We start from the raw sequence: 12,108 nt of genomic DNA, 5'->3' as shown, positions 1-12,108 counted from the left end.
TTTTAAACAACCATTTGCAGCTTACACACCTTTGTGTCTTAGGTTTAGGAACAAGTTTCCAGGTCTTGTTCTTGATCAGAGAATTGAATTCCTCATTCATAGCTTCAATCCAGAACTTTGACTCTTTGCAAGATATAGCTTCTTTGTAAGTCTTGGGTTCTTGGTAGCTAATTTTCTCAGCAACTGTTAATGCAAATGATATCTGATCTGCTTCAGCAAATCTGGCAGGAGGTTTGATGCTTCTTCTGATCCTGTCTCTTGCAAGTTGATACTCATGTAGATTATCTCCTCCTTGGTCTGAAACATCATCTCCTTGTTCAGCATCAACTTCTTCCTTAACAGTCACAATCTTATTTGCATTTTCAGAATTAGTTTCAGCCTTTGAAGACTCCACCTCAAAATCTGTATCAGAGTTCTCCCCTTTAAAAGGCATGATCTCCTCTCTGAAGATAACATCTCTGCTGATCAGAGCTTTTTCTTTTCCAGCCTCAATGCACCTGTCATACCCCGACTTTTAATCCCTGATTAAGGGCTTAATTATTAATAATTAGGGTTCGGCATCCATTAATAATAAAACTGGTTTGATTTATCTGAGGTGATTTAATCATTATATATGTGTTTTAATGTGCTTAGTTAAAGAATTTTTATAAATGCAGTGCATAAGTTTTAGTCGGTGAGTTAAGTGTATTTATATGAGCAAGTTATTATGATTTTTATTTGAGGATATTAGCACTTGGAATTTTAATTAAGTTTCTAAAGCAAGTGCAGTTTATTTTTACCGAGAAATCAAAGAATACCGGTTTATGGAAATTTTTCCAAACAAAATATTTTCAAATTATTTTTCCTATGATGAGGAATATTATAATTGAGTGAGTGCACTAATTTTAGTGATATTTATTTTAATTTGATCACATGAATAATTATGCTATGATATTTTATTATTGAGTAACATTCCCATAAGTATTGTGATTATTATTTAATCACCCTTCTCACACTATTATTTTAATTTCTTAAGCATGTGTTTAATTACCACAAATTGCCAAGTGTAGAGAGTGAGAGAGTGTAGAGATTAGAGAGTGAGAGAGTGTAGAGATTTGAGAGATCAAGGCAATTAATGCCCAAATATTCCTTAAGATTTTCAAATCTTGCCAAATCTCTCAAAGATTACCAAATCAAAATCAATCTTCCAAAGCAATTCACTCTCTCCTTCTCCCTTAAGTTTCGACCACCACCTTCTCTCCCTCTCCCTCATCTCTCACTTCACTTTCCACCATTATCCTCCATTGATGCACCTTCGGAGCTTCACAAATTCATACCAAAACTCAAATCACCCTCTAAATCCACCTTAAACACCTTCCATCTCCTTAGATTCAAGAAGATCCATGGAGATTCAATCTTGAAGTTAGAAAGAGAAAGTTTGGTTTTGGGTGTAAGTTTGGGTAAGTGAGCTTTAAATTCATAGATATGACTTATATGAGGTTGTATGTGAGTATAGTTGAAGGATTGAAGCAAGAAATCACCCCCTCTATTATTTTTCACAATTTTCGAAAATATGGGTCTCATACCCTTCAAAAAAAAAATTCTTTTTCTTTCCTTGAATTGGGGTGAGAAAAGTGATCTATGATATGTTTGGTGATGATTGATGTGTGTTTTGAAAAGCTATGCTTTGAGATTCAAATTTTGAATGAGTTTAGTTTACCCAAAATTGGGAATTTTTGAGTGGATGCTTTAAATGATGAATTGATGATGTATATGAGTCCATGAGATGTATATGATGATGATTGATGGATTAAATTGAGTATATGATGTCAATTGATGATTTTGATATGAGTTAGTTTACTAAAATTAGGGCTATGTGTATCTATGCTCTAATTTGTAAATTGATGGAATATATGTGAGTTTATATGATTAAAATTGATAGATATATGATGAGATTAAAGATCCATGTGTGTTTATAGAATTTCAAAGAAATTAGTTTAATAAAAATTAGGACTTTCTTGTCTATGTGTTTATTAAGTGATTTGGCTTAAGATATGTGAAATTGAGCATGATGTTGGTGTTTAATTATGTTGGATTAGGTCTTTTGTAAGCTAAGTAAAATTTGGACTTAGTTTAGTTTGAAGGAGTTTTTGAGTTCTCATATGATGTGAGGTTAATGAATGATAAAATGAGGTCTAATTGTTTTATGATCATGATGTGAAAGTTTATCATGTTTTTGTTGAGAGTTTTATGTTGATACATGAATTTTTATTAGAGTTTAGTTGACATGATTAAAGGGGATTTATATGTATAAAATGAGTTATATGAAGTATGAGCTCATTTTGAATGATTGAGTGTTTTTGAGCATGAAATTGAGAAGAGGATTGAATTGATACGTTTGTTGAAACGTTTCCCTTGAGATTGGAGCTAAGATGTAAAAGAGGAGAGTTAATTTGAGTATGATAAGTATTACAATGTGTTTGAATGTTTTTGAGTATTATATGTGCTTAAAATGAGCTTTGATTGGTTTTCTTTGAAGGAATGTTGAATTGAGCATTTAAGAGTTTGAGATGAGTTTTTGGTAATTTTTCGTAGGCTACTGACCTACTGTGATCGACGGGTTTTCGATGTCAAAAAGCTTTGAAAATTTTACAGAAAGTCCCTACATGAGTCTGGAGCACCCCTGTAAAATTTCAAGTCATTGGGACTTGATTTACTATTTTTATAAAATGCAAAACCAAATCTGCACATTTCTACCGGGAATTTCAGAGAACAGGGGACAAGGTCATTCATTTCAGTAGCTTCCTGTGTGATCTAGCTTTCCATATTTTTATGGTATCAACCTTACTGTATGGGCTAGATATCCACAAAATTTGAGCTCAGTTTGATAACGTTTACTATTTTTCAAAAATCAAAGTTTTCGATTGCCCAAAACTGCCGAATATGGTAGATCGTGGTAAAAACGTCATATCTCTCAAACCACTTGGAGTTTTCGACTCTACTTTTTTTTATATGAAACTAGACTTGAAGATATTTCTTTCGGTATGAGTCTCGAGTCCAGGAGATGTCGGAGTCAGAACAGATTAAATTTTGAAGTTGAATCAGTGTAAAAACAGAGCATGTTTTAATGATGTTTGATTGTGATTCTTATGTGCCTTATGTGATTGTGTTGTCTATGTGTTTGAATGAGATTAGACGAGCCTTATATGAGAGATAAATCGAGACTTAGAACCATGATTTTCTTGAAACCTATCCTTGGACTAAAGGATTTGAGATGAGTGGAGAGTTTATATAGAGTTGAGTAAGGAGATAGAATATGAGATAGAGCATGAGTTAAGGCTTTATGAGTATGGATTTTTTTTAAAAAGGATTAAAATGTTTTAAATCAATTCCATTTAATGGAGTTTAAATTGCTTATTTAAGTCATTTATAAATGAATAATGGAATTTCGTATTTATTTACATGGAAATGAAATGTATAGAATGTTATAAGATGGTGCATGATTATTATCTCTTATGTGAACATGTGAAATTTTTAAATGATATTAAGTTTAAGGATGTTGAATTCTTTTATTTTGTTTGTTATGTGGTTACGTGATATTATGTGGTTAGTCGATGTTATGTTGGTTTTTGATTGTTTTAATCGAAATGAATTATGGATGCTAGAACCCTAAAACACTAAAAGATACCCTAGACACGTAGATTTAGACTTTGTCTTGTGACAATTTTTCTTCACGAACTTACCGACTCTTCATCAATAAAGGTCCGGGCGACAGGAAGTGAAGCCGAAGAAGAAGCGACTCCACGCTAGCTTAAGAACGTTTGAGGTGGGCATTATTTTTACTATTACGTATATAGAGATCCCCTGCGTGACGTAGGCCTCATATACGAATATATGTGCATGATATGTTTTAACTGTTTATTTCAGTTTTATGAAATGTTCAAATGATAAATGCCCTTTATGAAAATGAAATGTTTATGAAATGAAATGAAAAGTTTATGAAATGATTGACTGCCAAAAATGTTTATGTTTTTATATGTATCCTATCTGTGTTGGTTCGCCAACTTTAAAGGAAATCCAATTGGGATCCTACGCTAGACAAAGGTCGCTAGCTAGGGTTAATGTGTACACTCATGGAGACCGCGAGTCGCTTGCGACCGGTCTTGGCGTCCGTGGTAAGGAGGCCTCCTTCCCGGCGCGTGACAGAAAGGAACAAATATGGATCATATGAAGGAAAATGGGTCGGCCGGCCAATCTTATGAAAACGAAAGAAATGTTTTAGTAAGCGCAGGTCTTTCAAGAAAACCCCTGTGTGTTACTGTTATGGCAGTTCAATTTATATATGTATGCATGTTGTATTTTCGGCTTATGCCACTGAGTATTTTTATACTCAGCCCTGCATGTATTTCTAAATGTGCAGGTTGAGCTGGCGATGGAATGGATTGGTGTTGAGCGGATCCCCTTTCAATGATTAAGTAACAAAACCTTGAGTATGCATCTCCATATGCATAACTCACACGCATTACGATGCAACACTCTGATTTTGTTATCGTTTCTACATGAACTTAATACCAATTTATTTCGGATGATGTCACGTGGGTCTAGTCTTTGTTATGAACGTTTGTAATTACCCAAGCAGTTATATATTATTAATTGCTTTAAAGGAACGTCTTTTTCTTAAAGTGTTTTAAGTCACAACTAAATTTCCTTTCTTATTGTTCACCCTAAGTCATAACCCCGGTTAACCCGTCATTGGGATAGTGGGCTGTGACAGAGTGGTATCAGAGCGGTTCGTTCGCTCTGGCCCTAGAAACCTTTTTCTAAATAGCCGAGTCTAGCTTAATTCACCAGACATACATGGGTTCATACGACACCGCTCAACACTCCATTGCATCGTGCTCAATCAAGGAAAAAGGTAACTGCAGTTTCAACGTTTTAAAGATGTTAATGTTCTAAAATGCTTCATGAATATGTTTATGTGAAGAGCATGTTATGATGAAATGTTGAATGTTTTGCCTTTCATGGCATATTTTCGCAGTCTATGATGTTATGATCAGACGAATGATAGAAAAATTGACATATGTTTTCCCTGAGAACATAGATTGCTATAAGTTGCATGATCACAATTTCAAAAGAATATAGACTGCTAGATTAGTAGGATATCTCTACAATCTAGATTCTTAAAGTGATGATGTAGAAGAATGAAAGAGAACTTAGAGCATTTCAGCTCCCTCAAGAAAACAATGATTCTTTTGAACTACAAAGAGGAATGGAAAGATATGTACGAGGTAAAGGAAAAGCACAGAATGACGATACGCGACGAATTCAAGGTAAACGTTACATCAAAGGTTGAACCTTAGTCTCTACGTTCAAATGTTCAAGTGCGACGGAATATCAAATCGACTTTTGCTACAGGATAGATTTTAAGAATAGTGTGTTTTGCCTGTGTACGTATGTCTGTGTGTATATGTCTTAAGAGAGGTTTGGGGTTTGAGATCAATAGGATAGGGAACCTTAAGATAAGTTTAGTTGTCATGATGAACTTATGTTTTGTTATGTATAGTATGTTCATGGCTCTCCAAGTTCGGGACGATGTTTCCCGTGTGACTGGGAGGTGATGATGTTGGACCTGGCCAGTCCACATGATCCAAATCTCAGTAGACGTCTTTTGGGTTGGAAAACCCATGTGTTTCAACTTTCGGTTGAAAAGCCAGATGGGTTCTTACTCAAGGTCATTTTGTTCGACCTAGTAGTTAATCATTTCATACCCTCTGGTCATTCTTTTGATTCTCTTGAACAATTTCTACAACACCTTGCTTTGATGTTGTGTTGAGTTTGAGCCTTGCAACTCGTGAGTTGTCATAATAGATCCCCTTGTTTGATAAGACCAAGAAGTGTTAGTCTACCGACGTAGTATACTACCTAAACTATGGCTTCGTATAATTGTGTCTCATTGTGATTAGTTGAGATTAGTCTTTGTCCTATAAGTGATATCGACCACTCATTATGATAGAAATTCAGAGTTCAAGCTAAGACTGTAATATAGTGTTCGAGTACGAGGACTTAAGTTAATTGGTCTATGATAGTTTTAAGATAGGTTCATAGAAAAGTGTTGTGTATCTGATAGGTAACAAGAAATGGGTTGATGACCATTTTGGTCTTTGGAAAATAGAATACCCCGTAGATGAGCCCTAGGAATGAGGTAGGAGCAAAATGAACCGCCGCAAAAGGACGAGGGAACTTATTCTCAAGTAAATCTTGTGTATATAAATTGGAATTGGGAATCCAATTGATATGAGGAGAGATCCGGATCTATTCTAGATCGGAAAGTTAAAGTACTAAGGAATAAGTCGAAACCCTTAATAAAGGTACTTTGGAAGCATCATGATCAAGAAGAGGCGACGTGGGAACTCGAGTCTAGCATGAAGGAGAAGTACCCAGAATTATTTCTTGTGTTACAAATTTCGGGACGAAATTTCTTTTAAGGGGGATAGTATGTCATACCCCGACTTTTAATCCCTGATTAAGGGCTTAATTATTAATAATTAGGGTTCGGCATCCATTAATAATAAAACTGGTTTGATTTATCTGAGGTGATTTAATCATTATATATGTGTTTTAATGTGCTTAGTTAAAGAATTTTTATAAATGCAGTGCATAAGTTTTAGTCGGTGAGTTAAGTGTATTTATATGAGCAAGTTATTATGATTTTTATTTGAGGATATTAGCACTTGGAATTTTAATTAAGTTTCTAAAGCAAGTGCAGTTTATTTTTACCGAGAAATCAAAGAATACCGGTTTATGGAAATTTTTCCAAACAAAATATTTTCAAATTATTTTTCCTATGATGAGGAATATTATAATTGAGTGAGTGCACTAATTTTAGTGATATTTATTTTAATTTGATCACATGAATAATTATGCTATGATATTTTATTATTGAGTAACATTCCCATAAGTATTGTGATTATTATTTAATCACCCTTCTCACACTATTATTTTAATTTCTTAAGCATGTGTTTAATTACCACAAATTGCCAAGTGTAGAGAGTGAGAGAGTGTAGAGATTAGAGAGTGAGAGAGTGTAGAGATTTGAGAGATCAAGGCAATTAATGCCCAAATATTCCTTAAGATTTTCAAATCTTGCCAAATCTCTCAAAGATTACCAAATCAAAATCAATCTTCCAAAGCAATTCACTCTCTCCTTCTCCCTTAAGTTTCGACCACCACCTTCTCTCCCTCTCCCTCATCTCTCACTTCACTTTCCACCATTATCCTCCATTGATGCACCTTCGGAGCTTCACAAATTCATACCAAAACTCAAATCACCCTCTAAATCCACCTTAAACACCTTCCATCTCCTTAGATTCAAGAAGATCCATGGAGATTCAATCTTGAAGTTAGAAAGAGAAAGTTTGGTTTTGGGTGTAAGTTTGGGTAAGTGAGCTTTAAATTCATAGATATGACTTATATGAGGTTGTATGTGAGTATAGTTGAAGGATTGAAGCAAGAAATCACCCCCTCTATTATTTTTCACAATTTTCGAAAATATGGGTCTCATACCCTTCAAAAAAAAAATTCTTTTTCTTTCCTTGAATTGGGGTGAGAAAAGTGATCTATGATATGTTTGGTGATGATTGATGTGTGTTTTGAAAAGCTATGCTTTGAGATTCAAATTTTGAATGAGTTTAGTTTACCCAAAATTGGGAATTTTTGAGTGGATGCTTTAAATGATGAATTGATGATGTATATGAGTCCATGAGATGTATATGATGATGATTGATGGATTAAATTGAGTATATGATGTCAATTGATGATTTTGATATGAGTTAGTTTACTAAAATTAGGGCTATGTGTATCTATGCTCTAATTTGTAAATTGATGGAATATATGTGAGTTTATATGATTAAAATTGATAGATATATGATGAGATTAAAGATCCATGTGTGTTTATAGAATTTCAAAGAAATTAGTTTAATAAAAATTAGGACTTTCTTGTCTATGTGTTTATTAAGTGATTTGGCTTAAGATATGTGAAATTGAGCATGATGTTGGTGTTTAATTATGTTGGATTAGGTCTTTTGTAAGCTAAGTAAAATTTGGACTTAGTTTAGTTTGAAGGAGTTTTTGAGTTCTCATATGATGTGAGGTTAATGAATGATAAAATGAGGTCTAATTGTTTTATGATCATGATGTGAAAGTTTATCATGTTTTTGTTGAGAGTTTTATGTTGATACATGAATTTTTATTAGAGTTTAGTTGACATGATTAAAGGGGATTTATATGTATAAAATGAGTTATATGAAGTATGAGCTCATTTTGAATGATTGAGTGTTTTTGAGCATGAAATTGAGAAGAGGATTGAATTGATACGTTTGTTGAAACGTTTCCCTTGAGATTGGAGCTAAGATGTAAAAGAGGAGAGTTAATTTGAGTATGATAAGTATTACAATGTGTTTGAATGTTTTTGAGTATTATATGTGCTTAAAATGAGCTTTGATTGGTTTTCTTTGAAGGAATGTTGAATTGAGCATTTAAGAGTTTGAGATGAGTTTTTGGTAATTTTTCGTAGGCTACTGACCTACTGTGATCGACGGGTTTTCGATGTCAAAAAGCTTTGAAAATTTTACAGAAAGTCCCTACATGAGTCTGGAGCACCCCTGTAAAATTTCAAGTCATTGGGACTTGATTTACTATTTTTATAAAATGCAAAACCAAATCTGCACATTTCTACCGGGAATTTCAGAGAACAGGGGACAAGGTCATTCATTTCAGTAGCTTCCTGTGTGATCTAGCTTTCCATATTTTTATGGTATCAACCTTACTGTATGGGCTAGATATCCACAAAATTTGAGCTCAGTTTGATAACGTTTACTATTTTTCAAAAATCAAAGTTTTCGATTGCCCAAAACTGCCGAATATGGTAGATCGTGGTAAAAACGTCATATCTCTCAAACCACTTGGAGTTTTCGACTCTACTTTTTTTTATATGAAACTAGACTTGAAGATATTTCTTTCGGTATGAGTCTCGAGTCCAGGAGATGTCGGAGTCAGAACAGATTAAATTTTGAAGTTGAATCAGTGTAAAAACAGAGCATGTTTTAATGATGTTTGATTGTGATTCTTATGTGCCTTATGTGATTGTGTTGTCTATGTGTTTGAATGAGATTAGACGAGCCTTATATGAGAGATAAATCGAGACTTAGAACCATGATTTTCTTGAAACCTATCCTTGGACTAAAGGATTTGAGATGAGTGGAGAGTTTATATAGAGTTGAGTAAGGAGATAGAATATGAGATAGAGCATGAGTTAAGGCTTTATGAGTATGGATTTTTTTTAAAAAGGATTAAAATGTTTTAAATCAATTCCATTTAATGGAGTTTAAATTGCTTATTTAAGTCATTTATAAATGAATAATGGAATTTCGTATTTATTTACATGGAAATGAAATGTATAGAATGTTATAAGATGGTGCATGATTATTATCTCTTATGTGAACATGTGAAATTTTTAAATGATATTAAGTTTAAGGATGTTGAATTCTTTTATTTTGTTTGTTATGTGGTTACGTGATATTATGTGGTTAGTCGATGTTATGTTGGTTTTTGATTGTTTTAATCGAAATGAATTATGGATGCTAGAACCCTAAAACACTAAAAGATACCCTAGACACGTAGATTTAGACTTTGTCTTGTGACAATTTTTCTTCACGAACTTACCGACTCTTCATCAATAAAGGTCCGGGCGACAGGAAGTGAAGCCGAAGAAGAAGCGACTCCACGCTAGCTTAAGAACGTTTGAGGTGGGCATTATTTTTACTATTACGTATATAGAGATCCCCTGCGTGACGTAGGCCTCATATACGAATATATGTGCATGATATGTTTTAACTGTTTATTTCAGTTTTATGAAATGTTCAAATGATAAATGCCCTTTATGAAAATGAAATGTTTATGAAATGAAATGAAAAGTTTATGAAATGATTGACTGCCAAAAATGTTTATGTTTTTATATGTATCCTATCTGTGTTGGTTCGCCAACTTTAAAGGAAATCCAATTGGGATCCTACGCTAGACAAAGGTCGCTAGCTAGGGTTAATGTGTACACTCATGGAGACCGCGAGTCGCTTGCGACCGGTCTTGGCGTCCGTGGTAAGGAGGCCTCCTTCCCGGCGCGTGACAGAAAGGAACAAATATGGATCATATGAAGGAAAATGGGTCGGCCGGCCAATCTTATGAAAACGAAAGAAATGTTTTAGTAAGCGCAGGTCTTTCAAGAAAACCCCTGTGTGTTACTGTTATGGCAGTTCAATTTATATATGTATGCATGTTGTATTTTCGGCTTATGCCACTGAGTATTTTTATACTCAGCCCTGCATGTATTTCTAAATGTGCAGGTTGAGCTGGCGATGGAATGGATTGGTGTTGAGCGGATCCCCTTTCAATGATTAAGTAACAAAACCTTGAGTATGCATCTCCATATGCATAACTCACACGCATTACGATGCAACACTCTGATTTTGTTATCGTTTCTACATGAACTTAATACCAATTTATTTCGGATGATGTCACGTGGGTCTAGTCTTTGTTATGAACGTTTGTAATTACCCAAGCAGTTATATATTATTAATTGCTTTAAAGGAACGTCTTTTTCTTAAAGTGTTTTAAGTCACAACTAAATTTCCTTTCTTATTGTTCACCCTAAGTCATAACCCCGGTTAACCCGTCATTGGGATAGTGGGCTGTGACAGCACCATAGTTTGTAGCCTTTTACACCACTAGGGTATCCTATCATTACACATTTCAATGCTCTTGGTTCCAACTTATCTTGCTTTATATGCATATAAGCAAGACACCCAAATTTCCTCAAATTTGTGTAATCTGCAGGCCTTCCATTCCATCTCTCTTCAGGTGTCTTGAACTCAATTGCTGATGAAGGACATTTATTTATGAGATAGGCTGCAGTGACAACAGCTTCTCCCCAAAACCTAGCTGCCATTTCAGAGCTGGATAACATACATCTGACTCTCTCTAAGAGGGTCCTGTTCATCCTCTCAACCACCCCATTTTGCTGTGGATTTCCAGGAACAGATTTGTGCCTTTTGATTCCTTTTGCTTTACAGTAGTCTTGAAACTTTTCAGATACAAATTCTAAACCATTGTCTATTCTTAGACATTTAAGTTTAGAATTCTTCTCATTTTCAACTAGGCTGCACCACTCAACAAACTTATCAAACACATCTGTTTTATTTTTAATCACATAAACCCAAACTTTCTTGGAATAGTCATCAACAAAAGACAAGAAGTAGTTTCCTCCACCTATTGTGGTGGTCTTAGAAGGACCCCATAAGTCAGCATGCACATATTGAAGTGGAGCAGTAGAAGTATGTTTGCCTATTGGATATGTCAACTTTTTACTTTTACTTAAAACACATGCTTCACAGTCATGCATTTTAATATCATGTTGTAGCTTAAGAGTGCCTTGTTTCTTAAGTTCAGTAAGTCCTTTTTCACTAACATGACCTAGTCTAGCATGCCATAGCATAGTATCATTATTAGCAATGTTCTCATTTTCACCTGTTATGGTAGAAGCAATCAAATGATATAAACTATGCCTTCTCATGCCTTTCATGATAGTTCTAGAACCCTTAATCACAAGCAAACTATCTTTATCAGATTTAAACTCATAGCCTTTGGCTTGCAGAGAACCAAGGGAAATTAAATTTCTCTTGAGACTGGGAATATACCTGACCTCAGTTAACATTCTGATGGAGCCATCATGAAGCTTTGAGTTTTACTGAGCCGATTCCCTTAACAGTACATACTTCATCATTTCCTAGTATCACTGATCCCAAGCTTTCTTCCTGCAAATCACAAAACCAGGATTTAGTTGGACACATATGAAAAGAACAACCTGAATCAAGAATCCATTCAGATCCAAGTTTGGAAGAGATTATGTTTAAAGCTTCTGCTTCTTGAAGTTGTTCTGCAATGTCAGCAGTATCAGGTGCAACTCCCTTTTAAGCTTGCTTCCTCTTCCAACTATAGCAATCCTTCCTTATGTGGCCAGGCTTTTGGCAGTAATGACACTTCCTGTTGTCCTTGGTGTCATCATCATTTCCCTTTGAA

The 12,108-nt window shown here is 34.6% G+C and overlaps 2 long non-coding RNA genes across 2 annotated transcripts; both read left to right on the top strand.

The window, feature by feature from the left end:
- Positions 1-1,098: 1,098 nt before the first annotated feature.
- Positions 1,099-4,661, top strand: LOC131000415 (uncharacterized). The gene is made up of 3 exons (XR_009093732.1): positions 1,099-1,439; positions 3,742-3,805; positions 4,400-4,661. It is a non-coding gene; the product is annotated as an uncharacterized LOC131000415 (long non-coding RNA).
- Positions 4,662-7,076: 2,415 nt separating this feature from the next.
- Positions 7,077-10,638, top strand: LOC131000414 (uncharacterized). The gene is made up of 3 exons (XR_009093731.1): positions 7,077-7,416; positions 9,719-9,782; positions 10,377-10,638. It is a non-coding gene; the product is annotated as an uncharacterized LOC131000414 (long non-coding RNA).
- Positions 10,639-12,108: the final 1,470 nt, after the last annotated feature.

Source organism: Salvia miltiorrhiza, chromosome 8, assembly GCF_028751815.1.
Source record: "Salvia miltiorrhiza cultivar Shanhuang (shh) chromosome 8, IMPLAD_Smil_shh, whole genome shotgun sequence".
NCBI classification, from domain to species: Eukaryota; Viridiplantae; Streptophyta; class Magnoliopsida; order Lamiales; family Lamiaceae; genus Salvia; species Salvia miltiorrhiza.
This window is presented reverse-complemented; position numbering and strand designations above follow the sequence as displayed.